This window comes from Eptesicus fuscus, chromosome 7 (genome assembly GCF_027574615.1).
Source record: "Eptesicus fuscus isolate TK198812 chromosome 7, DD_ASM_mEF_20220401, whole genome shotgun sequence".
NCBI classification, from domain to species: Eukaryota; Metazoa; Chordata; class Mammalia; order Chiroptera; family Vespertilionidae; genus Eptesicus; species Eptesicus fuscus.
This window is the reverse complement of record NC_072479.1, coordinates 64,034,876-64,061,174: the sequence shown is the minus strand read 5'-3', so window position 1 is coordinate 64,061,174 and position 26,299 is coordinate 64,034,876. Positions and strand designations below refer to the sequence as shown.

At 37.8% G+C, this 26,299-nt stretch overlaps 1 protein-coding gene across 3 annotated transcripts in view; it reads left to right on the top strand.

The window, feature by feature from the left end:
• The window catches only part of TMEM117 (transmembrane protein 117), a 448,876-nt gene that overhangs the window by 178,994 nt on the left and 243,583 nt on the right, over positions 1-26,299 (top strand). The window lies entirely within an intron of this gene.

Sequence of the window (26,299 nt, the reverse complement as noted above, 5' to 3'; positions counted from 1 at the left end):
CCCATCTTCAAGGCAGAAAGAAGGAAGGAAAGGCATCACACACTAGTCATCTCTTCCTGCAAAACTTGACCTCTGTGTAGCTAGCTATTTGTACGTGTAAGAGAGGAAGAGGAAGGAAGATGACTTGGGCATGGGTGCTGGAGCAGTCACCCTGTAGTATCGGACAGTCACGATCTGTTTTATCTGTGTTGCTTTATCAATTTACCAGGCTCTTTCATGTACATTTTTTTTCATATGAATCCTATGATGGTCCTCTGGTGGGGGCGGGGAGGGGGGGCAGGAAGCAAGAAAGGAATGGTAAGCTCCACTTTAGAGATAAGAAAGTCAAGGCCCAGAGGTGGAAGTGACACCTCACAGGTATTTGAATGACAAGGCAGAGACTAGAACAGATGACACTGACTCTCATTCCTTATTCCTGTTACCTCACTTTAGAATCATATGAAAAGCCCAGATTCTCTCCCCAGCAGATGCTCTGCCATTTGCTTCCAGCCCCCTCCAGTAAACGAGAGGCTACTGGAAGGCTCTTGCTCTCTCTCTGAGAGCTTGGAGATGGCAATTACTTCTGGCTCTTCTCTGGTTACCCAAGATTGGAGCTCCTCCAGGCAACCAAGAAAGCCAAGGAGTAAGGAAAAGCATTATCCTAGGGAGGGAAAGGGCAGAGGCGTCCTTGTGGGCTCTGACACAGTGCGAGTTCCTGAACATTCATGAATAAAATGTTTCTGGCAAGATCATTTAAAACGCACCAGAAGAGCTCTCTCTGCAAAGAAAGTATATGATTATTAATTTTGTGAATTGCATAATTATTTTAAAAGAGAACAGTTGCCCATTGTCTTTGGACACCATCTGTGGTTTTCTATACAAGACGTGCTTAAAGCTGGGTTTCCAGGTAGCCGTGAGAAGCAGAAGCGCTGAGCTCAGGCCAGATGGGTGGATGCAGCTCACAGAGGCTCGTGTTGCAACTCAGATCCATCTTCTGTCCAGGTGTGCGCTCACCCTTCCCTTGCGTAAGACTGATGTTCTTTTATCCAAGAGACCTTGGGACCAAAATAATTAATGACCCAGGCTTTGACTTGGCTATGAAGGCATACAGTGAGGCCCTGAGTGTAGGCATAGAGAATAAAAATGTAAAGAATTATGGCGGATGGTATTTTAACTTATTTATGTTGCTGGGAATGTAAACTACATTTATGTGTGTGGGGTGTTACCATTTTTATTACTATTTCTGTTTTATAGATTAAAATACTGAAATTGAAAGATAATTAAGTTACTCCTAGTTACAATCAATAAACAATCAGAACTTGGGATTTGGATCCAAGCATGTTCTACTTATCCAAATGCTAACATATTTTTGTAGTGTCCTGAACACTCTAGAAAAACTCTAAGGAAAAATTAGGAAAGGTGATAAGTTCTAGGGGGTTTCAGGGACTGACTTCTGAAGGAGGTAATACGAAAGGTATCCTATTAATGGGGTTTGTTGTGGCCTGGGTCAAGGTCAGTGTGGTTGATCCTCACATTTCTGTGTGCTTAAGAATCATTTAAGGAGTCTCTTTTAAAATGTAAGTAAATACCTGGGCTCCAACCCAGAGGTTCTGGTTAAGCAGTGTTGAGGCAGAGTCTGGGAACCCATGTTTTAGAGTATCCAGACAACTTTGAGGCAGGTTTTCTGCAAACGACATTTCAAGAAATTTTGCCCAGAAGTGAAATTCAATGGTCAGAACTGCATGAGGCATTCAGGAGACTCCAGCTTCGGATCCAGGCATTGGTAGAAAACAGGCCGATGCACGGCTCCCGAGTGAAGATAAACAGGGTTTCTTCAGTGGAGACTTTCCCCATTTGTTCCAATTTGGCATTGAGAACTTAGAGAAAATACAGCAGCAGAGCAGCTCCTTCTCTAGGTCAGAACACAGAAATAAAAAATAAAATGCAGGAAGGGAACTATACAGCATGCTTTATTTACTTTCCCTCTTACTTGATTCGATAATTTTTTATTTCCCTCACACATCCAGAAAATATTCTCAGAGGATGCCAAAAATATTGCTCTTGTCACTATAGACTTTACATCCCCACTGCTTGCTTGCTTTCTGAATCCTTAGGGTCTTTTGTCTTTTGCTTCTTTCTGACAAGAATTCAGTTCCTGGGCTCTGAGTTTTTTGTTTTGTTTTGTTTTATTTTTATCAAAACTCTTAGGGTTTACTCTCTTCACAACTTTCCTATATATGACACATCAGTGTTAGCTACAGACATGTTATATATTACATCCCTAGTGCATTTTTATGTTATAATTGGAAAGTTGTACCTTTTGACCATCTGACTACCTTCCTCCAGATCTTTCTCCTTTTACCCTTCACCTCTGCTAACCACAAGTCTGATCTCCTGATCACTTTATCTATGAGTTTTTTTTTAGATTCCATATATAAGAGATATCATACATTATTTGTCTTTCCATGTCTGATTTATTTCACCTAGCATAATGCCTTCAAGATCCATCCTATTGTTGCAAATGATAGAGTTTACTCTATTGTATGGTTGAAATATACCAGAACTTCATTATCCATTTATTTATCCATGGACACTTAGGTTGTTTCCATAACTTGGCTATTGTAAATAATGCTGCTTTGAATGTGATGGTGAAGACATCTTTTCCAGTTGGTGTTTTCATTGCTTTGGATATATTTCCAGAAGTGGGATTACTGGGTCATATTTTATATTTAATTTTTTGAAGATCCTTTATACTGGTTTCCAATTTACAATCCCACTAACAGTGCACAAGAGTTCCCTTTTCTTCACATCTACTCTGGTCTTTGTTATCTCTTGTCTTTTGGATGATGGGCATTCTAACAGGAGTATGGTGGTATCTATTGTGGTTTTAATTTGCATTTCCCTAATGACTAGTGATGTTGAACATCTTTTCATGTACCCGTTGACCTTTTGTGTATCGTCTTTGAAGAAATGCCTATTCAGGTCCTTTGGCAACTTTTAAAAATTGGATTATTTATTTATTTATTTGCTATTGAGTTGTATGAATTTTTTATATACTTTGGATATTAAATCCTTATCAGATATATGGTTTCCAAATATTTTTTCCCATTTATAGGTTGTCTTTCACTTTGTTGATGGGTTCTTTTGCTGTGCAGAAGCTTTATAGTTCCATGTAGTCCCACTTGTTTATCTTTGCTTGTATACTTCAGGTGTCATATCCAAAAAGTCACTACTGAGATTTGTGTCAAGGAGCTTTATTCCTATGTTTTCTTCTAGGAGTTTCATGTCTTACATTTAAGTCTGTAACCCATTTCAAGTTTATTTTTGTGAGTGGTGTAAGATATGGTCCAATTTACTCTTTTACCTGTAAATATCCAATTATCCCAGCATCATTTATTGAAGAGTGTCCTTTCCCCACTGTATCTTCTTGCCTCTCTTGTCAAATAATAGTTGACTGAATATGCTTGGGTTCATTTCTGGGATCTGGATTCTGTTTTTATGCCAGTATCATCGTGTTTTGGTAATCATAGCTTTATAGTATAGCTTGAAGTCAGGAAGGATAATACCTCCTGCTTTGGTCTTCTTTCATTTGAGGTCTTTGGTGGTTCTGAGTAACTTTTGTGATAGGCTCTTGCCTCTCTGGCCAAGTCCACGAAGTCCACAGGAAGTCCAAGTGTTCAGGTCTCCTGCAGGTCATTCAGACCTGAGGCTGGGCTTAGGCGGAGCACAAGTTTTATTTTAAATAGGGACCTCAGTCTGGCAATGAAAAGAACAGAACAAAACAAAAATCCAAGGCTATAGTTAGGAATTTAAGTTTGCTCCTTCATTCAACAAATATCTATTGAGTGTTTATTGCCTGTCTGTTAGATATATGCCAGGTGCTAAACCAGTAAATAATTTATGATTAAAGAATTGATTTAGAAAAATGTGCTGTCTCTGTATTCCTGCTGAAAAACCTTTAAAATATGCTTACCTATTCTATATTATAAGCTTATTTAAATATATTAATATATAAGACATTTTTGAACAGTCACTATGCCTATTGATTAGAAAATTCTATATACTTCAGTGCCTGGAGAACACTATATTTTCATAGCCCAGAGAACTCTATCTATTTTAGGGTCATGTAAGGAATCTCAGAGTGCTAAGAGCATAGACTAAAGAGTCAAAAGAACCTTGAGTCACACTTGCGTCTGCTTTCTGTTAGCAGGGTTAACTCAGGCAAGTTACTTCTCTCTGAATCTCTTCTTATTTATTTTTTCTTTTAAATCTGTAACATATACTTTAAAGGTTCTTTCTAAAGATTAAATAACAAAACTATGTAAAGCATTTGGCACACATTTAATATTTAATGAATTTCCGTTAGCATTATTATTGAGGTTTTTCAATTGCCCTCAAGGATATGATGGTACAGAGGGGGACACAGATCCATCCTTATTTCAAGGTGAAGTGAAAGGCAGTGTGATGAGTACCAGATCAGTCAGAGCAACAAGAAGTGCTGAGGGAGGCCAGAGCAAGGAGAGGTGTTGGGAGGAGCCTCTCAGAACAGCCATTCCTAAAGACATGGTACAGACAAGCATGCCTCTCTGCCTATATTTGCAAATTAATCTTTAGTGCGCAGTACTCATTTTTGAGCTACCCAGATAAGATATATAAAAAAAATGTAAGTGGCAGAAGTAAAAGAACAATTATTTTTATAAGGGAAAATTAAAAATGGGTTATTATTTTCATCTAGGAACATGGTTCTAGTTCATGAACCATTTTGAAAAGGTAAAAAAAAAAAAAACAAAAAAGATACCAGACAACAAGAAAACTATTGATAGTGATTTATTTTTTGCTTTTAAAATTTCTGTTTCCCTCACATGCCTAATAGAGGGGGTACAGGAAGTAAGAGCAGATTCAACATGTGCTGATGAATGAATGTGATTTCCATCTTTTCTGATTGATTTTGCAAAGCCACAAACAAAATTATTATTATTATTATTATTATATATATATTTTTGGGGGTAAAAATACAACTTATCTGGAATGGGAGGATTGGTAACTTTTGAAGTTATACCAGTTGCATTATATCCAGAGTGATCATAAAAGCTATCATTCAAAATGGGACACTTTGAGAAAGGGATTCTTTATTAATAATTGAGCCGAGACAATGGGTATCAACCTGGGTTGTACTGGATAAACAGGTTTTATGGGCAGCCTGATTACAATTTTTATTTATTAAAGAGCTATCTTTAGTTGTTTGTTAATTAATATCAGAAATAAGTTAATTGCTGCTATAAAAAATAAGGCTCAGTCATGAAAACACTATGAGGAAAATTGTTTAAAATAAAAGGAAGAAATTAAAGTTAATATTTATTGAAGGCTTATTCTCCAAGGTTAAATTGCTAGTAAGTAAGAGCTATATATGAGGCTTTAATTTCAAATCTGTCTGACTCGGGACATTATCAGAATATGCATTGACAGTTCTGGTCTAAAGCAGAAAGATGTTTAAAAACGGTGTTTAAGTAAAAATTGTGATTCTTAGAAAAATTCATAGTGTCACAGGAATAGCAAGATAACTTGAGAGAAGAGGTAAATTGGATTTTTCCATGAAGGTTGGAGTCTCTCTTCCTGGAATCCCTCAGAACATGGGAACATTCTCTACTTTGGGGTAATTTAAAAATAAAATTTGGAAAGGGCTATGAACCGTTGTACACTAACACATTATTTTTCCTAACTTGTGTCTTGTCTCCAAAGGTTCATTTTTTTCCCTTAGAAGTTGAGTGTTTTCAACTTAGCCTTGCCTGTGCTATTTTCATGGCAATACGTGCTGATTTCTTAAGCTGGTTCAGTAGTAACCTTGTCTTTGTGCAAGAGACTAGAGCAGGGTTCCTTGTGATTCCCATCTTGAACTTGATCTCTTCTCCAGATAGGTTTTGGCTCAACATCTGAAGGATGATAGCAGTGTTGGCTGAGGAACAGAGGAGCTGGTAGTGCTGGCTGCAGTCAGACCTCTATCTTCTAACCCTGACTCAGGCAGGCAGCAGCTGTGTGGCCTTGAGCAAGCTCCTTCACTTCTCTGGGCAGGGTTGGCTTCATGGACATGCGACCTGTGCATTTCCACATGGCCTGGTTCTCAGAAGGACCCTGCTCTTGGTTTAATGCTCTACGGTTTCTGTTTTAAAATTTTTTATATTTTTAAAAATATTTTTTATTGATTTCAGAGAGAAAGAGAGAGATAGAAACATCAGTGATGAGAGAGAATCATTGATCACTGCCTCCTGCACGCCGTCACTGCTGGGGATAGAACCTGAAATCCAGGCATGTGCCCTGAGCAGGAATCGAACTGTGACTTCCTGATTCTTGGGTCGACGCTCAACCATGGAGTAACACTGGCTGGGTTGTAATAAGTTTTTTTTTTTTTTTTTAACAAGGAAATAGTTTATTCATTTGTGAAACAGTTATAGTAATATTTCCTTCATCTTAGGGTACATGGGATCCTCCTAGGAAAGGATAGTCAAGCAGGAAGGCACAGTCATAACTTGAGCTTAATCCAAACCCTATAAGTCATTAAAAAGGAAGGTTGAACTTGGCTATCACATAATGTTGAGCTGTCACATTGTTGGCTTAGTTAGCTGTGAGAGGTGGGGAAATCAAAGTGCTCTTTTAAATGAGAATGTCTAGGAGACAGTACAAGCAGCCTTGTATGGTACCACCTTGTATGGTAGTATGGTATGAAGATTATGGACAGGGCTTCTTTTTACTTTGGCAAAGCTGGGCTGGGATACCACAGTGCTGGTACTGGCATCGATGCCAAAGCTTGATGGACTGGCATTTGCCCAGTGATAAAGTTCTCTTTTAGGTTTTAAGGAACCTCACAGAGCCAAAATAGATACACCCACCACAACTACCCCCATGAAAATGAACTGACATTGGGGGAGGAAGTGGAGGAAAATGGAAGATGCCAGGTGGTTCTTCAGGCACTGTACTAAAAACAGATGTGAGAAATTTCCTCATTCTCGAGAAATAATTTCAATAGATTTTGTAAGGGGCTGGAGGTACTTGAAAAGCTGGTGAGGAAACAACATTAGAGAGAGATGGGTTGTTGATAAAATTAAGACCAGGCTTGTATTCTGAGTTAGTGTGGTCTGTGATATACTAGTGACCTTAACATATGAGCATCTTTTACTTCTATGAATTATTGATGGGAATAAAAAGTGGACAAAGGACCTGAATAGACACTTCTCCAAAGAGGACATACAGATGGCCAATAGATGTATAAAAAGATACTTAACATCACTAATCATCAGAGAAATGCAAATTAAAATCACAATGAAATATTGCCTCACACCTATCAGAATGGCTTCCATCAATAAATCAACAAACAAGTGTTGGTGAGGCTGTGGTGAAATGGTAACCCTTATGCATTATTGGTGGGAATATAGATTGGTGCACTCACTGTGGAAAACAGTATGGAGCTATCTTAAAAAAGAAAAATGGAACTGCCTTATGATCCAGTGACTCTACTTCTGAAAATATATCCAAAAAAATCAAAACACGAATTCAAAAGAATATATACACCCCTATGTTCATTGCAGCATTATTTACAACTAGAGGCCCGGCGCATGAAATTCATGCGCAGGTACCATCCCTAGGCCTGGCCTGTGGTCAGGGCCATCTTCCCCGGCTGCCTGCAGCCAGCTTTGCCCCCCGCTACCACCCACCTCTGGTTCCCCATTTGCCATCAGGCGATCGGAGCCTGCCGTCCAGGGAAAGGGACTGAGAGGTGGTCAGTGCACCTCATAGTGACTGGTCGAGCAGTTTTTCTGGTCGTTCCACCGTTAGGGTCAATTTGCATATTACCCTTTTATTATATAGGATAGCAAAGGTTTGGAAGCAGCCCAAGTGTCCATCAGTGGGTGAGTGGATAATAAAGCTGTGGTACATTTGCATAATGGAATACTACTCAGCCATAAAAAGAAGGAAATCTTACCCTTTGCAACAGCATGGATGGATCTGGAGACCATTATGCTAAGTGAAATAAACCAGTCAGAGAAAGACAAGTACCACATGATTTTACTCATATGTGGAATCTAATGAACAAAATAAACTAACCAACAAAATAGAAACAGACTCATAGCATAGATAGAGAACAAACTGACAGCTGTCAGATGGGTGGGGGGTTGTAGGGGTGCTTGAAGGGATTAAGAAAAAAATATCTAACTCATAGTCGCAGACAACACTATAGTGATTACCAGAGGGGAGGCGGGGAGGGAGGAGGTAGAAGTGGGTATAGGGAAGATAAATGGTGATGGAAGGAGACTTGACTTGGGGTAGTGAACATGCAATGCAATATAGAGATGATGTGTTATGAATTGTATACCAGAAACGTATACAATTTTATTAACCAATGTCACCCCAATAAATTCAATAAAAAAGAAAACAATACATTTAAAAAAGTATCCTAATAAAAGAGTAATATGCAAATTAACCACCACTCTGCTACACCCACAAAGCCATGCCCACCAGCCAATCAGGAGCAAGTATGCAAATTAACCCAACCAAGATGGCTGCTGGCCATGGAGCAAGCAGGAGGCTTGGGTTTCCCTGGTAATGGAGGAAGCCAAGCTTTCCGCACACCCTGACTGGCTGTGGACTCCACTCAAGGCTACAAAGTTTCAATTATAGAAGATAAATAAATCCCAACAAAAATGGCTGTGGCCACGGAGCAAGCAGGAGGCTTGGCTCTGCTCAAGGCTACAAAGTTTCAATTATAGAAGATAACTAAATCCCAGATACCAGAACCTCCCCTTGGGTCACTGGGGGGGCATGGCCGGCCTGCAAACCACCACAGGCCCCTCTCCCAGGCCAACCCACGCCTTAAGGGAACTCCCACCCTGATCCAGGACACCCTTCAGGGAAAACCAGTTGGCCCCCACTTGTGTACCAGGCCTCTATCCTATCTAACAAAAGAGTAATATGCAAATTGACCATCACTCCAACACACAAGATGGCTGCCCCCATGTGGTCAAAGATGGCTGCCCCCATGTGGACACAAGTTGGCCGCGACAAGATGCCTGGCAGGGGAGGGCAGTTGGGAAGGACCAGGCCTGCAAGGGAGGGCAGTTGTGGGCGATCAGGCCAGCAGGGGAGGGCAGTTGGGAGTGACCAGGCCTGCAAGGGAGGGCAGTTTGGGGCAATCAGGCTGGCAGGGGAGCAGTTAGGCATCAATCAGGCTGACAGGGGAGTGGTTAGGGGGTGATCAGGCTGACAGGCAGAAGCGGTTATGGGCAATCAGAACAGCAGGCAGGTGAGCAGTTGGGAGAGTCCTGGATTGTGAGAGGGATGTCCGACTGCCCGTTTAGGCCCGATCCTATCAGGATCGGGCCTAAACGGGCAGTCGGACATCCCTCGAGGGGTTCCAGATTGGAGAGGGTGCAGGCTGGGCTGAGGGACAACCCCACCCCCCCACCCCCATGCACAAATTTTGTGCACCAGGCCTCTAGTAAAAATAATAATTACTGATGAAAGAATTGAATTTTAATTATATATAAGGCAGCATAACATTTAAGTGAATCACAACTTGAACACCAAAGGCAAGATAAAAACAATCCTTTAAAAATGTTGCTAATTATACCTTCTGTATAAGAAATAATAACAGATTATTGCTGTGGTGTTAGAAAGTTTTTTATTTATTCCTAACACCTTTTGGCTCATGAAGTTGAAGGCTGTTTAGTATGCAAGTGAGGTATTCTGTTTATGATCCTACCTTTATCCTGTAGATTTAAATGTGGATAGCAAATCAGCACATATTCCCAATTAGCCAATGCTATTATATATTTCAGAAATCAGTCTCCACAAAAATATGTTAATTTCTAATTATGCATGGATAAAAGTAGTTGTTCCCTTTGAGAGCAGAGATGGATACAGATTTGATGGTGGATTCATTGTAGCAAGTTGTGAAATGTTCAGCCCAATGGAATAGACAAAAGTGACAAAAACAAAATCCACCACCCATATCTGGGAATGGTGGAGGTAAAGACAGGACTGAAACTACTGCTTTCACATTTTGTGCAATTCCCTTTTCTTAAGGCCAAAGTAGGAAGCAGATTCCTCAATCTGCTGTGCCTGCCAGGGAGAAGAAATATGCCATTTCACAAGTACTTTGCCCAGGTGTTTTTGCTCCTACCAGCTGGCAACTACAGAACGCAGTACTGTCTTATCCTCACCAGGAGACATTACAACAAGTTCCTGGGGAGTTAACACATAGGAAATATCCAGGCATACTCAGCAGGAACAAAGCTCTAATATTCTTAACCCGCTGAAGGTAGGAGAAAGTGTTCATTAGAACAGTTGTTCAAATGAGTCCCATTTATAATGCCCTACCAACCAGTGTTTCTTTACTGGATGCATTTCACAGGTACAACTTGCTGCAAGCAGGTCAAGAACTCTGCTCGGAGGTTTTGCAGAATACGGAGAGCTTTGTTTTCATTTGATGTTTGAACCATTTTAGTTTATAGCCTATGTAGGAACTTTTACCCCACAGAACTTTATGTCTTGGTTTCCTTTGGAATGGCCTGAGCAAAATTTATTGTGTAGAAGCAACAACAAACAGATATAACATCACACTCCAGCCCTGAGCCTGGTTAATTCATTGCACCTTTATGTTGATCTGAAGGGAATGACTCCTGCAAGATTTTGTTCTTATTTGCAATGCCATCTGCTAAATTGCTAAATTATATTGTAAACTTTTTATGAGATGAAGGGTTACTCCCTAAGAACTTAGAAGCATTAAGATAATTTCCTGGTCAGTTTTGACCTTGAAAAAGATGCAAAATGTTACTGCTTCATGATTCTTACAGAGTCCTTCAAACTAAACAAATGATTCCAACAGCATAATTTTTATTTCATTTGCTGCCAGTTCCAGGTTCCTTATACTTCCTTATTCATAGAAAGTCTTTTCTTCTCAGATATAGCTTTAGAAATTCTCTGATTTGAAAATATGCTATTGTACTTAATATTACACAAATCCAAAGAGATACTTGAGGGAGAAAAATAGCTAACATTTCCATGATGTTCCACACAAGCCAGGAGCTCAAAATAAATTCAACATTAAAGAGAGAGAATTCAGAATGGAAAATTGAAGGAATGAAATAACCATAACTTCTATGTTGATGATAAAATCTCAGAAAAAGGAAACATTGCAATTATCCAAAATGTTGAATTTTCATAAATGGAGCACCATTTGTTTAAAAGACATTTTGATATTACTGGCACTTTTCCCCCCTTCGACTGATGCTTTTCAGGATCATGCCTTTGCAGGACAGAGAGATGCTAACTTTATGCTAGAGATATTTAAGAATATCTAACTTATTTGTAGCAATTAATAACACCATATGCAATACTTTAAATTGGATAAGCTGTCTGAGAATGATGCCATGTTCCCCAGGAAGCAGTTCTTCAGCATTCTAGACACAGCCACTCTCCTCAGCTTGGGTATTCCATTGTGACACTGCCTCTGGCCCACAGCTGGCTCTCCGTGGTGGGTCATTTGCAGCTGGCAGCTCACGAGCATATGCATGATTGGGAGACCCACAGGGAAGGCAGTTGGGACTCAATGCACACTATATTTGCTCCCACTTGTTTAAACTCAGTGTTTAAAGATAGACCAAGATATTTTGGATAAGGCAGATCTGATGATCTCCACATAAAATTTTATGAAACTGAGGGGAAATGTACTAAAAATTCTTTACCCTTAGGGAGGTAGTTTTTAAAGTGAATTTAAATTAAATGCAATAAAGGAGTTTTTCTCTAAGTACTATATTGAGATTAGGTAATTCTACCCAAAGAACCATCTTAGAACCTTAAAAACGATATGAGAAACACAAAGGTTTTCTTTCTTTTTTTTTAATGTGATGCATAGATGATTTGACTTGGGGTGGTGGGCACCCAGTGCAATATCTAGATCTTGTAACAGAAATTCACACCTGAAACCTATTTGATCCCATTAATGAATGTCACCCCAATACATTTAATTTTTTAAAATGATACTTTTTAGAAAAATACTTTTCTAAAAGAGAATAACTTTATGTTCTAAGGCAGGGTTGATACACTATGGCTCCTGGGCCAAATCCTGCTAGATTTGATTTGGTCCATGAGCTAAGAGTGATTTTTACATTTTTTTTTTTAAGTTAACATGTATTGAATGCTTATTCCACACCAGCCACTACATATCTTGACTCATTTATCTTCACTGAAATCTAATGTGGTTGGCACTATCACAATTTCCATTTTTCAGCGAGGACACGGAAACAGGGAGATAGATGCGCGGTCCCTCAGCCAGTAAGTGGCAGAGCCAGGGTATGGGCAGTTGGACTCCAGAATCCTCGCTTTCAATCGGCACGCTCCCATGCCACGTATGCCCTTCTCCCACTTGCTTTAACTTTATTCTCCAGCAGCTCTCTCCAGATATCTTTGGCTCCAGACAAGTGAAACCCTTTTCAATTCCCAGTATGTCTCCCAACCTTTGCAAGCCGTGGGTTTGCACTAAGGGTTGTCCCTCTGGCGGGAATGCTCTTCTCCCATCTCTACCTTTCCTCGTCCTGCCCACCCTTCAAGAACCAGTTATTCCTCATAGTAACCAACTAGAAGATAAGATGCTCTTCATCATAACACCAGAACTTATAGCGATTGACTAAAGAAAGAAGACATTTACAGAATTACAGGAGAAAATGTGGATAGGTAGAATCATATTCACATTTTTAAATGGTTGAAAAAAATCAAAAGAATAACATTGCATGACACATGAAGTTTGTATGAAATTTAAATTTCAGTGTCCATAAATAAAGTGTTGCTGGAACACAGGCTTGCTTATTCATTTGTGTATCATCTGTTACATATTGTCTGTTAAGTGGAGCTGCTTTGTGCTGCAAATGGCAAGTAGAGTTGTTGCAACAGAAGCCTTCAAAACTTAAAATATTTACTATCTGGCCCTTCAGAGAAAAAGTTTGCCAACTCCTGTTCTAAATGATTTCATTTCTGATTTTGATCTATGATTACATAATGATAATGTAAGTCCTTTTAGAGTTAAACTGGACTTTATGTTATAATTATTTATGGACGAACATTAAGACCACATAATCCTAACAGGTTGGGTTGGCTCATAGTATTATTTTGCATTGGCATTTGCATGGCATGTAAGAGGTGCCCAATAAATATCAGAAACTGAAAAATATCAGTCCTGAAAGGAATAATCCACTTTATTTGGGTCTTTTTTTTTCTTCTGATTTAGTTTAAACTGTGGTTTTAGAGACTTGTTTGATTTAGTAATATTTGTCATGTCCCTGAAGTAATTAATTGCCATAAACTTGAAAGTAATACATTTGTGCAACCACAAGCTATATTTGCATCTGATTTAACTTGGCTAAATGCAATCCTAATTAGATGCGTGGTGTTCTAACTTTTACTGTTCCCAATTCATTTTTTATAGTTCCTCTGAGTCATGCAGTATTAAAAATATATGCAAATCTGTATGATGATTCACACCCAGAGACATAAGCTTCTGTGATCTATAGATATCCATTTATACATAAAGAAATTGATCTGTATAGAATCAATAATTAAATGGCCTTGGAATATAAATCTGAGATTTCTCCCACAGAATGGCTTTCTCCTAGTTGACTCTTCTTTTTGATTCTAAGTCTGAGGCTTTTATGATAATTGATTATAATTATTGTGAAAGTGAAGCAATCTCTTGGAATTTCTTTTGAGGCTGAAATAAGTCCAAAATGTAAAACTTCTGACTGAGTTAGTAAACAAATAAATCTCTAAATCTCATCAAGCACATTCTTTATTGGAATCCTTGTAAATTGGAAACATGGTGTCTCACAGTTTCATTAATGATATCATGTCAGCATGGCTTACTATGTCACATATGCAACATTTAGGTGTTAGAGTCAGAGGCAGCATTGCTGTGAGTGAGAGTCACTTGTATAACTCTAAATGTAAGAAAATTTTAAAACCTTCTAAAACAGACAGGTATACCAGAAAAACTTTCTCAGGTAAGTAATATTAAGATATTATTTAATTTTGTATGAAACTTTAAGCTGTATATGTGAGATGTAAGATCATTTTAACAAAAAGGAGGGTAACTGTTTGCTCATATGTAAAATAAATACAATAGTCCTCTTAGAATAACATTAATACCATATTAATATTTACTTACACTGTTTGATGTAAAATTAAAATTATACCCATGATATTTATAGTATGATAGCCACATGTTCCTATTAACTGTATGATAGTGTAGAAAATCTGAGTTAGAATCAAAAGAGGATTTAACAACATATTAAAAATATTTCAGTCAAAATTCAACATTTTTTCACTAGGAATATGTGAAAGTTAACTGGAACTCCTGACCACTTTAAATGACTTTATTTGGTTCTTAATGGCAATTTGAATGATTGATCAATAAAATATAGTTGGGGGAAAAGAATTATGTAAAAGTACTTTTTAAGAAGTAAAGAAGAAAATTAGAAATAATTACAACTAAGAAATAATTGTGTCACTTGATTTTACATATAAATCTTTAAATACATTTAAATATACCAATTATGAATATAAAACAATGCGTGCTACACACAGGCATGTTATATGGCACAACAGTATAATGAACTCTACCCCTAAATGAAGAATCAGAACATTACTGATAGTATTATCCAGGATCCCTTCAGAGCTAGGGATTGTTTGCATTTTGTTTTTATTATTACCATGTCTTTATTTTAATTTTATATATCATAAAACCAAAAAATGTGTAATATTGCTTATTTTTTAACTTTTGTAATTTTTTTTTTACCTCTGATATTGTATCTGGCTGTACTTCATTCATTTTCCCTGAAGTTAGAGCCCATCCTGTGAACATACCACAAGTTATTTACCATTATCCTATCATTGGACATTTGGGCAATTCAGTTTACCCTGTCTATTATATACTGCACTGCTATTAATATTAGTGTAAACATCTTACGATACACATTTGCAAAAGTTCTTCTAGGGCATGTAAATGAAGAGCAGAATTGCAAGACTATAGTTTATCCAAATGTTCAACTTTATCATATAATGACAAATTCTTTAAAAAAATGCTTATACGAGCTTGTCACTAGCACTATTTCACTGGATCCACATTCTCTGTAGCATTTGGTAATATCAAACTTATTAATTTGTGCCAATCTATTCAGTGTAAAATGATTTCATTGTGGTCTTAATTTTCATATCTCTGAGCACTAAACAGGGTGAACATCTTTTATATATTTTTGTTACTATTGCCAGTTTCTTTTGTGAAATGCCTTTTGTCTTTTCATGTCTTTTGTCTAATATTTCTTCCCTAGTGTTTGTTTTCTTATTGACTTATTTTAAAAACTTGTGTGTTTTTTCCCCCTAAATAAAATCACCCTTAAATACAACATAAATCATAAGCCAAATATTTTGGAACCCAACAGGATTTCAAAACACTATGTGGATTCTGAAAAGCAGTGTTAATATTTTTAAATTTAAAATGGTTTCCAAGAAGAGAATGTCCATCTCTGGCTAAACTTTGTATTTAAAAATAGGTGACAGATATATGTGGTAGATAGAAATAGGTTTATGTTTTTTAAACCTAGAAGTAAGAGTGGCCTTTCATTGTAAAGCCTTTTGCTTCTAATACACATATTATTGGGATAAGCTAAGTACTGAACTTGGCTCTGACACTTTTATTTATATTAATTAATTTTAATTTATATTGGACTTTGCACTCTGAGGAGCTTTCCTATATTTATGGAATTAAAAAGTTCAGCATGATAACAACTTAAGCCTTTGCTACCATATCTGTAGTTTTATTTTTTAAAAGCCCTTTACTGTAGTGTATCATTATGCCATTGTCAGTGGTAACATAATATCAATACAAACGGTACTTTAACATGATTATGTTAATGATTGTAATTATTTAAAACACAATTTTAAAATCCAGTTGTGCCCCAAACTGCCATTTCAGCTGTGAGGGGGAGAGCGTGTTATGTGAAGCGCAGCTTTGCCTGTTATTTGCCTGTTAGGTGTCTCTCACTCTTGCCTTCCTCTGTGTCTGAAAAGGTCACTCTCTGGGAATGTCATTCACATCACCTCTCTCCCTGGGGAGAGGGCTTGGATTCCCACGGCCTGGCCTTGCAGTGCTCCTCCCGGATCACAGGCCCCCATGCTAAGTCTCATTACTCTCTGACTTGCTGTGTTTACAGCGGCATAACAATGGCCGTGTAGGATTCGGTGCTGATTACTTCCTTGCGCTGGTACTTCCTATAAGAAAGCACTCTGCACTGCTGCTCTCCTCAGACAGTTACGTAGCGCTCCCCATGGGGGTGAAAGTTTAAGCAGTTTCTGAGGAGTAAGGAACTGTTATGGGAGAACTTCTCTGAGATCTTTGCTTCCCTGCACCACTTCCTAGTGGCATGATTCCTGAAAATTACATCCAGCTAAGATGCCTTGAAGGTTAAATGATATCAGTGTCTGACAGAGTATGTGCTCATTAAATGTTGCCAATGAAGAAAACCATGTTGGTTCTATATTGTTATAGATCTACAAATTTGGCCTATTCTGTGTTTTGCTATTAACTCATAAGGTTGCATTACTAACCTTTTATTTTTAACACTAGAGGCCCCAGTGCACAAAATTCATGCACAGGTAGGGTACCCAGGCCTGGCCAGTGATCAGGGCCAATCAGGACCTTTTGGCTGCCAGCTGGGGCCTTCCTTCCCTGGCTGCCGGCTGGGGCTTTCCTTAGTTCTGTGCTGCCCCCTGGTGGTCAGCACATGTCATAGCGAGTGATGGAACTTACCAGTCTCCCATTCAAACTCCTGAGGGGACACTTTGCATATTAGTCATATATATATCCCATTTCAGTGTTTTGTACTGATCTTATTTTCCATAATCTGATGAAAATAATTTGATGGGGACTTTGTCTCATTTATCTATATAGTACTATGAAAGTGCTTTTATATGATAAATGCTCAAAAATTTTGTTTTGGTTGAATTAGTAAGTGGTCCAGGGCATATTTTTATTATGACCATAGAGTTAATAAATGTAGTTGACCAGTAAAAGTAGAACATACTAGAGGTCCTGTGAGCAAATTTGTGCACTGGGGAGGGGGAGGCGTCTCTCAGCCCAGCCTGCACCCTCTCGTGGCCCGAGAGCCCTCAGGGGATGTCCGACTGACGGCTTAGGCCCACTCCCCACTGGCAGTCGATATTCTTAGCACTGCCGCAGAGGCAGGAGAGGCTCCCGCCACCGCCGCTGCACTCGCCAGCCGTGAGCCCCGCTTCTGGCTGAGCAGTGCTCTTTCTGTGGGAGTGCATTGACCACCAGGGGGCAGCTCCTGCATTGAGCGTCTGCCCCCTGGTGCTCAGTGCAGGTCATAGTGACTGGTCATTCTGTTGTTTGGTCAATTTGCATGTTAGACTTTTATTATATAGGCTATTCATTTGAACTTTTAAATACAAACAATTATAAAGCCATTATTATTTCAAGGTGGCTAGTGGTGCTGGGGGCTCTGTCTGGTTCACTCTCACCAAGTTATCCCTGGGGACCTTGATCTGAGTACACATCCAAGGTCACCCTCAACTCCCTCTTACAGGTTCAAGAAACCATTTCAACAACACAGAAAATAGACCGAGAAAGATGTATTAGGGAAGAGCAAAATGGTGGTTTCTCATCTATAAAAGATATTTGCTAATAGTAAATTCTAGCTCTTGTATGTTAGCTTATTTAATCTGAACTACTTTAAAATTATATGATTTCTCTTCTTCCTGGGAAAGAGAAATGGTCTTTCTTATCCTCATGCCTAATTATCCCTGAAATAGTAAATATAAAATATTAAACATACTGTCTCTTTTGTTCCCTTCTTTGCCAGAGATGAGAAAGAGAAGAAATGAGGTAGAGCTTCTTTAAAAAAATTAACTTCTTCTGAAGTTACAGTTTATGGGGAAAAAAAGAGAGAAAAGGAGAGAGATTAAATTTTCCCAAAAGCCACAATGGCATGTTCTAATTCTTGCTTGTCTTTTTCCTGATCCAGTCTTTGTCAGGCCCAATTTTGCTAAAAGAACCTTTATTCTAGTCTTTTCTATGGATGGTAAGACCATGTCTCAAGTTATTCTGTAGTATGGAGTTTCAAGTTGTGTGAATTTTTTCTCCTTTACCAAGGCTTCCTGCTATAAGTTATCTAAGAGCAATTACTCCCAACTATCAGTTTTAACCAAGAAGAATGAAGCTGAAAGCTAATGTCAATGGAAAATGGAGCTAGCCTCTGCCTTGGCTTTTGTTTCCGTCGGCCAGTGAGTGTTTAAATGCTTTGGCTCAGGGAGTCCTGGCTGTTGCTTCCAACTCTTGATTCCTGCTCACATCCTACTTTGGTCCTGTTATCCAGACCAGAACTAGATTTGTACGCCCAGCTGCTTTCTACTCTGAGTCTGTTTGGATCTAGACCTGCTTGACTTTCTCTGCTTCTGGCTCAAATCCAAACAAAAATCTTTCTGGATAGATCAGAGATTCAGAGGTCGTGGTGTATCTTCAATTTTGGTGAATTCTCGCAATATCAAAAAAATAGTGAAGCCTACTTTTTAAATATAGTTTTCACTGTTGGTACTGTAATGCATGAACATGGCATATGTGACCAAACAATAACCCTGGCTTCTTGTTACAACAGCCAGGGTCAGCTCCTGGGTCTTGTTCCCAAGGAGAATAACTTGTATTTCATGTTAATTAAATTAATATTCACTATTTATATTATTATGATTTTATAAGTAATATAATAGGTTGCTGACACAGAAATATTCCTGTTCTAATTCTTTTTATATATTTTTGTCTGTGCCACACAATCAGAACATGTAGTTCCAAATTATGTCTGATTATATTACACATTTTACAAAAATATTTAGTCAGAATTTTAATCAGTGTATATCATATTGTTCTATAAAATATTCCTTTGTTCACGAATTGTTTCAAAGTTTTTTAAGCCGAAAGTGTGTTGGACTTTTTTTGTATGTTCTTTAGAATAGCATGGTAAATGTAATATGCACTTTAGTTGATAAAATATGCACTTTAGTTGATAAAATAAAATTTGCAATGTTTTTCTTTTCTATTCTTGTTATTTTCAACAGACGAGCTCACAAATATATAACATTTAAAGATATTCCTCTCTGCCTCTCTAATCTACACTTATATTTACCAAATGAGCAAAGGATGTGAGCTTTATTTGGTTCTAACGTACATGTAAGTAGCTCTAAACTTAAATTATAAATCAGTATTTCTCAAATGGTTTGGTATCAGAAGTCCTTTACATTTTTAACAATTATTGAGAACTTAAAGATTTACTTCAGAAATTTTTGGAAAATATAAATATACATAAGCACACCATTCCGTTAGCTGATAGTGATAACTCATATATCAATTAGCTTCTGGAAAACGCCCTTGTGCACTTGAGATAATCAGAGTGAAAAAGTCAAAGAACAGCTTAGCTTTCTTATAAAAATAGTTTTGTTGTCTAGGGCCCCCAGACAACACTTTAGGCCTGCTGTCTAAAACATGAAGTGGTAATAACAGGAAATAGTTGAAGTTTGCAATGTGATTTCACAAATGTTTTCTATTTTGACTTACTCAATAACACTGTGAGATTATGATGATGCTATTTTACAGGTAGGAAGACATTATTATGTTCAGGGAAATTAAGTGATTGGCTCAAGGGAGCTCATCTGGTAAAATTCAACTCATCTTCCAACTGTAGAAACTGTGATTTTTTTTCCATTATGTCATATTTTCTCCAATACCTGTGCAACCTAAAAATTCTCCTTTAAAACTAGGTCAGTTAAGTCTAGTCCCAGAGTGTGAGGCTGATTTGAATCAGAACTGGAGTCTCCCTTTAACTTTCAAGCGATGCTGTGCTGTCTGATCTGGTCCTGTGTGACAACTGCAAGTTGAAGTTGGCTCGAGGGTAACCTGAAGATTTGGGAGTCTTTCTCAGTTGGGTCCTGGGTAGTTCTGGGATTACACTTATCAGGAGTCTATAATTCTGCATCAGAATGTAGCTGTGCTCTTTAGAGAAGCCTGCTGGACACAGTGGTTTGCGACTGGGCTACCCCAGGCAGGGCAATTGGGTACCTGGACTGACTTGCCAAGCCTTCCGCACGCTGACCGGTAGCCCCCGTTTACTAGATTGAAATGGTCAGGAGCAGGAATATCAAGTGCTGTTTGCCTGGGAGCTGGCCCTGGTGCATTTATCTCTTTGGCGGACTGCACTGTCCTGGACTGTCTTTAAGCTTTAACCTTTGGGCAAATCAAATTGACAGCACCGTCCACCCTGTAAATCAAAAGGGACAGGGTCAAAGACCACTCTTTTTCTCTGTTGCTGCTCAGGGCTTTGGTTCTCCAAGTATTAAGTATGAAGAGATATGGGTCACAGGTGTAAGGGACACACGTGTGTGTTGGGAAAGAAACTATATATAAGAATGTTAAATTTTCTTTGAAATCAGTGAAAAGGAAGGGTGAATTTATAGAGCTAGTATAAAAAGTTCTTTGACTCTTTGCTGTGCAGTAAGCTGATCTAGTTAAGTAGAATAAAATGACTGATTTATTGAAATAAAAAATGGTAATGTTTTAAAAACTATCTTTCATTTCTTTTACTTATCTGCTAAAAACAAAGCAAGACAAGCAAAACAATTAACCACCATATCAAAGCTCTTTTGTCTGTGAATAGAAAGTCCATATTTCTTCACTTGGCATTTAGGTACCTTGTCATTCTTGTGCCCAACTCAAAACCACCATTCCCCGTGGTCTCTACTTTTCCAAACAATGGCACCCATCACCTTAAGCCAGGCTGGCCTGCTGTGTATTGCCCCGCCCCACTGGTCCCTACCTCTGCACTTCTGCTCAGATGGTCCCTCAGCTCAGATTCCTCTTCCCTCCTTTCCTTTCTTTGTTGATTTCTACCCATTCTTAGAACCCTTCTTTACCAGTCCAGTACATGGCCATCTCTTCTTCCTACAATCTTTTAGCGTAGGGCTTGGAAAGCTTTTATTTTTTATTTTTTATAAAGATAGTACATGTTTTAGGGGTTGATGGGCCATAAGGTCTCTGTTATAGCTACTGAAATCTGGTGTTTTAGCATGATATGCATTTTTTAAACAACACTTAAACAAACACTTAATTTGTAATAATTATTTAAAAAGGAGCCTTTGTTCTAGAGCATCTATTGTGATTATCAGTTCCTTACTATGTAATGTGTTCTTTTCTCCAGTACTTATCCAACTAAACTATAAGCTCCATGGAGACAACCTTATCATTTTTAATATTTCATATATCTCTCCTGGTACTTTAAACATGGTATGTATTCAGACATTCAAATGTTTGCGCCATTTAAAGACAAGAAAAACACTTGGTTCAAGTTTCCTTCCCTTCAGCTGCCCTTTGGCTTATGTTTTAAATTCTTGATGTTTTGTTTATGTGCCGATTCCTTGCTGAATGCAGGCATCCATCAGCCCATGCTGAGATGTAGAGCATTGCTCTCTATGTTAAGGCACATATTGAAGATCAGGATAAATGCTTTAATGTGTATCCTAAGAAAAGATTTCATGATTTATTTGCTGACAGAATGGTTATGATGAGACCTTTTGCTTAGCCTGCCAACAGTGCACTCATTTCTTAGGATAACAGAGTACTGTAGGTTGGCCTCCTGACAGAAAGCCTGCTGAGTTTTACCATTTAATAAAATAGAGTACACAGTGTAATTTGTACAATGTCAAACTCCAAAGAACAATTTATAACAATAATGTTTCTATTTACAGCATTCCGCTAAGGAAGGGACAATAAAACGTCAAGTTTGACAATGTCCACGGATTGATATTGAGGTCAGAAGGGGAAATAGTTCTGTTCTCAGCATTGCAGCATCAGTTGGCACAATAGAGGGCAGAATACAATCAGCTTTGCATTCTTTTCAAAATTCACCGCTTAGGAAAGGACAGCAGTCTAGATGTTATATTTACCCAAGAGAAAATGGTGTATAAAAACAGAAACTCATAAAAATTGTATGTTTCCAGTTATTTTTCCCCTTCTTTGTTAGCCTGGAAAAAATTCTGGTAAATGTAGTTGGGTCATCCGTTTTTATTCATGCTGCATTGTAACCATCTATTTGGATATGTTAACCGTTTCTTCCAATACTACACCCATGTTTTCTGGTGACATAGATGGGGTCTGAGGAGACTAATTATAAGCCATGAGATTTGTAGCACTGGTGAGGGGGGAAGTATAGCCTCCGCTCCCCCAGGTAGCACAAGGAGCTGCTTAGCTCAGGTGCCTCGTCTTGGAATGTGAATTAGCACGATTCACTGGTAGCCAAGAATGGTTATGCTGATCACAGTGAAGAACTTGGTATGTCAGCTACTTCTCTTTATAATAAAATAACTCAGTTAGTATAGGAATAACTCATTCTTGTACCAGTGTGTGGATTTCAATGCTTAACATTTTTTAGGTACTTATTATATTCTAGATTCTTCACATGTTGATATAAAGTCGTAATTTCTGAAAATACAGTTCTCACTCATACCCTCTTGTCGAGATGTTGCCGACTCAGAGCAAACCACTAACTTTGTGATTTGATGTTTTTTAGGGCTACAAAGGGGAGGTACAAAGAGCTTTGAAAGTCTATTGTAAGGAGAATTGAACCGACCTAGTTTGGAGTGGGGTTTGGGACACGACAGTTCCTTTGAAGCAGTGGTAATTACAATGCAATCTGAAGGGTGACTAGGATTTAGTAGACTGAGATCGGTGGGAGAACAGAGGGCAAAGTATTCCACAAAGAGGGAGACAGTCTGTGAAAGTTCAAGATGAGCCTGATAAAGTTCTAGATCTCCAAGAATACTGGCTTGGCCTGACGCTGGGGTAGGCTAAATTGTGGAAAGAATAACACAACAGAATTTCTTAACATTGTTCAAGTTAAATTATATATCCTCAACTCACTACAAAATAAAACCAAAGATTCTTTTTTTTCATGGTATTTCTACTTATTGTTTCTTTCATCAATCCCATTTTTATAATAATTATTATAATTATATGGTTTTTTAAAGCTTATTTAGTGTTTTTTACATATTGTTACATATATTAGCTCATTCAGTCCTCACAATTAATGTGAATAAGAGTCAGAGGCCAGGCTACTCCTCAAGGGGGATGGAGGGTGTCAGCACAAGCATCATGGATTATTTTCTGCCAATTCTGATGTTTACAGTGAAAATCAGACAGATGTTAAAAATCATTTTTTATTTCCAACCCAACCACAGGAGGTTCTTCTTTTTTTCTGGGAAGTTATAAATCAGTCAGGTCACTGAGAATCATCTGTTTTCATTGAATATGATTGTTTAAGAAATGACATTTTCTTGATGGTTAGTGATGTTGAGAGCCCCTTTATTTATTCCTGATGGATATTTGTAGCCTTCTTTGGAGAAATGTTTATTCAAGTTCTTTGCCCATTTTTCAGGTTTATTGAGATACACACACACACACACACACACACACACACACACACACATTTTAAATAGGTAGATTATATATGTATATATACTGTATGTATATTTAAATATAATTTATGTATATAACATTGTATAAGTTTAAGGTATACAACGTGTTGGAGTCATACACTAACATACTGATTGCCATCATAGCATTAGCCTTTGCTCATTTTTTAATCAGGTTGTTTTTTGATAGTAAGTTGTAGAAGTTTCTTATATATTTTAAATATTAACTCCTTATCAGATATGCAGTTTGTGAGCATTTTTCTCATTCTGTAGGTTGCCTTTTCACTCTGTTGCTTCCTTTCCTGTGCAGAAGCACTTTAGTTTCGTGTGTCTGTTTTTGCTTCTCTTGTCTGTGTTTTTGGTGTTACGTCCAAGAAGTCATTGCCAAGAATAATGTCACAAAGATTTTCCCCTATATTTTCTTCCAGGAATTCTATAGTTTCACATCTCCAGTTACGTTTTAATCAGTTTTGAGTTGATTTTTGTGTATGGTGTAAGATAAAGGTCTGGTTTCACTTTTGTTGCATGTGGACATCCAGTTTTCCCAACACCATTTGTTGAAGAGATTATTCTTTCTTGATATGTATTTTTGGTATCCTTGTTGAGGATAAGTTGCCCATATATACGCGGATTTATTTTTCTTTTTGTTTCATTTGTCCATATACCTGTATTTATGCCAGTACTACTCCATAAAACCACAAAGAGATATTACCAGTCTGGATGACCATTATCAAAAACAAAATGAAACAAGTGTTGGTGAGGATGTGAAGAAACTGAAACGTTTTTATGATGTTGGTGGGATCATAGAATGGTGCAGCCACTATGGAAAACAGTGTGGAGATTTCTCAAATTTTTAAAAATAGAAATACTATAAGATCTAGCATCCCCACTTCTGGTTATATATTCTAATGAAATAAAATCAGGGTCCCCAAGAGATATTTGCACTGTCATGCTCAGTGTGACATTATTCACAATAGCCAAGAGGTGGAAGTAATTTAAATGTCCAATGAGGGATGCATGCATAAAGAAAATATAGTATACATATAATAGAATATGCAGTCTTACAAAAAGGAAATCTTATCATATGTGGCAACATGGATGGACCTTGAAGGCATTGTGCTAAGTGAAATAAGCCAGGCACAGAAGGGCAGATATGGCATAATTCTGCTTATATGAGGTGTATTGTCAAACACATAGAAGCAAAAAGTAGAATGGTAATTGCCAGAGGCTAGGGTAGGGGGAAATGGTAGTTGCTGTTCAGTGGTTATTAGGTTTCAGTTATGCAAGATGAAAACGTTCTAAGACCTGCTGAACAACATTGTTCTTATAGTTGATGATACTGTACTGTACAATGGAAAAAACTGCTAGGAGAGTAAATCACATGTGTTATTAGTTATCACAATAAAAAAAGAGAAATATCACTAACTTATTACTTTATCTTGCATGTTTCCAAGAGACAGAACCATCTGAGGGACAAAGTGTTGGAACACAAGAGAAAATTGATTCCTCTTGAAAGAAGGCATATAGACTGGATGATCACTTAAGATTCTTTTAGCTATGGATTTCTATGATGTAACAATATCTCTGTTGGAAGAAGTATGACCTGGTTTGCATACCATTATGCATGATTTAGGAATGCTGTCATTAGTATAGAGATGATTTAGTAATGTTAATTTACTAACGGAGTATATTCATATACTAATGGTGGTATTTAAAGGGCTTGTGGATAAAAAATCAAGGAGAATGAATAGCAAAGCATAAAGGATCTACTTTAGCTATGTCACTTATGATGTATCGTGGTCATTGTTGATACATGAGTATAATAAAACATTGCCATTCAATTAGAGTAAGTTAACTTAAAAATTAATATTGTCCCATGCTTGATTCCATTTAAAGGGCTGGAGAAAGGGAAGAGGATTTTGACCCAGTCCCTATGCGTTAGCTCCAATGACAGAATATAAATCATAGTAAATCATGGACCTCTGCCCAGTTCTGCAGTCTGTGTGGTGCATGTCAATGTCAGACTTTAAAAATGCGTGCCTCGGTTAGAATGGCATGCATTTTGTAATTGGACAGAAGTGAGTGGAATGCATTGGAGGTTAAAATCTGGCCCTTTGAAAATGTTTTGACACTTTACCTAGGAGCCTGCATTTATTAATAATAATGGTTCCTAAATTTTTATTTTGGCTGGTTTGCTAATTCTATAGGAAGCCCCAGAAGGAGTGATGAAGGGAATGCATTAATGAAAAGAATTAAAAATTATATTTGAGCCCTAACCGGTTTGGCTCAGTGGATAGAGCATCGGCCTGCAGATTCAAGGGTCCCAGGTTCGATTCCAGTCAAGGGCATGTACCTTGGTTGTGGGCACATACCCAGTAGGGAGTGTACAGGAGGCAGCTGATCAATGTTTCTCTCTCATTGATGTTTCTAACTCTATCCCTTTCCCTTCCTCTCTGTAAAAAAAATCAATAAAATATATTTTTAAAAAATTATCTTTGAAATCTTTAGCACAATCCAGATGGTTGATAAGAGACCATAGTCAATCTATAGGAACATCCATTTAAATATTTCTTTCATGTCCAATGTTTAATTTTTCTCATTCCTGTTATAAAGAAACTCCAATAATTTTATTATTACTAAGAAAATTCATCCTGTGGGCATGCATGTCAATCTTTCTCAAAATTCACTCATTATTAATGAATAGAATGGATTAGGGAAGTCCATGCACCAGTGTATGAGTATACATGTGCAAATG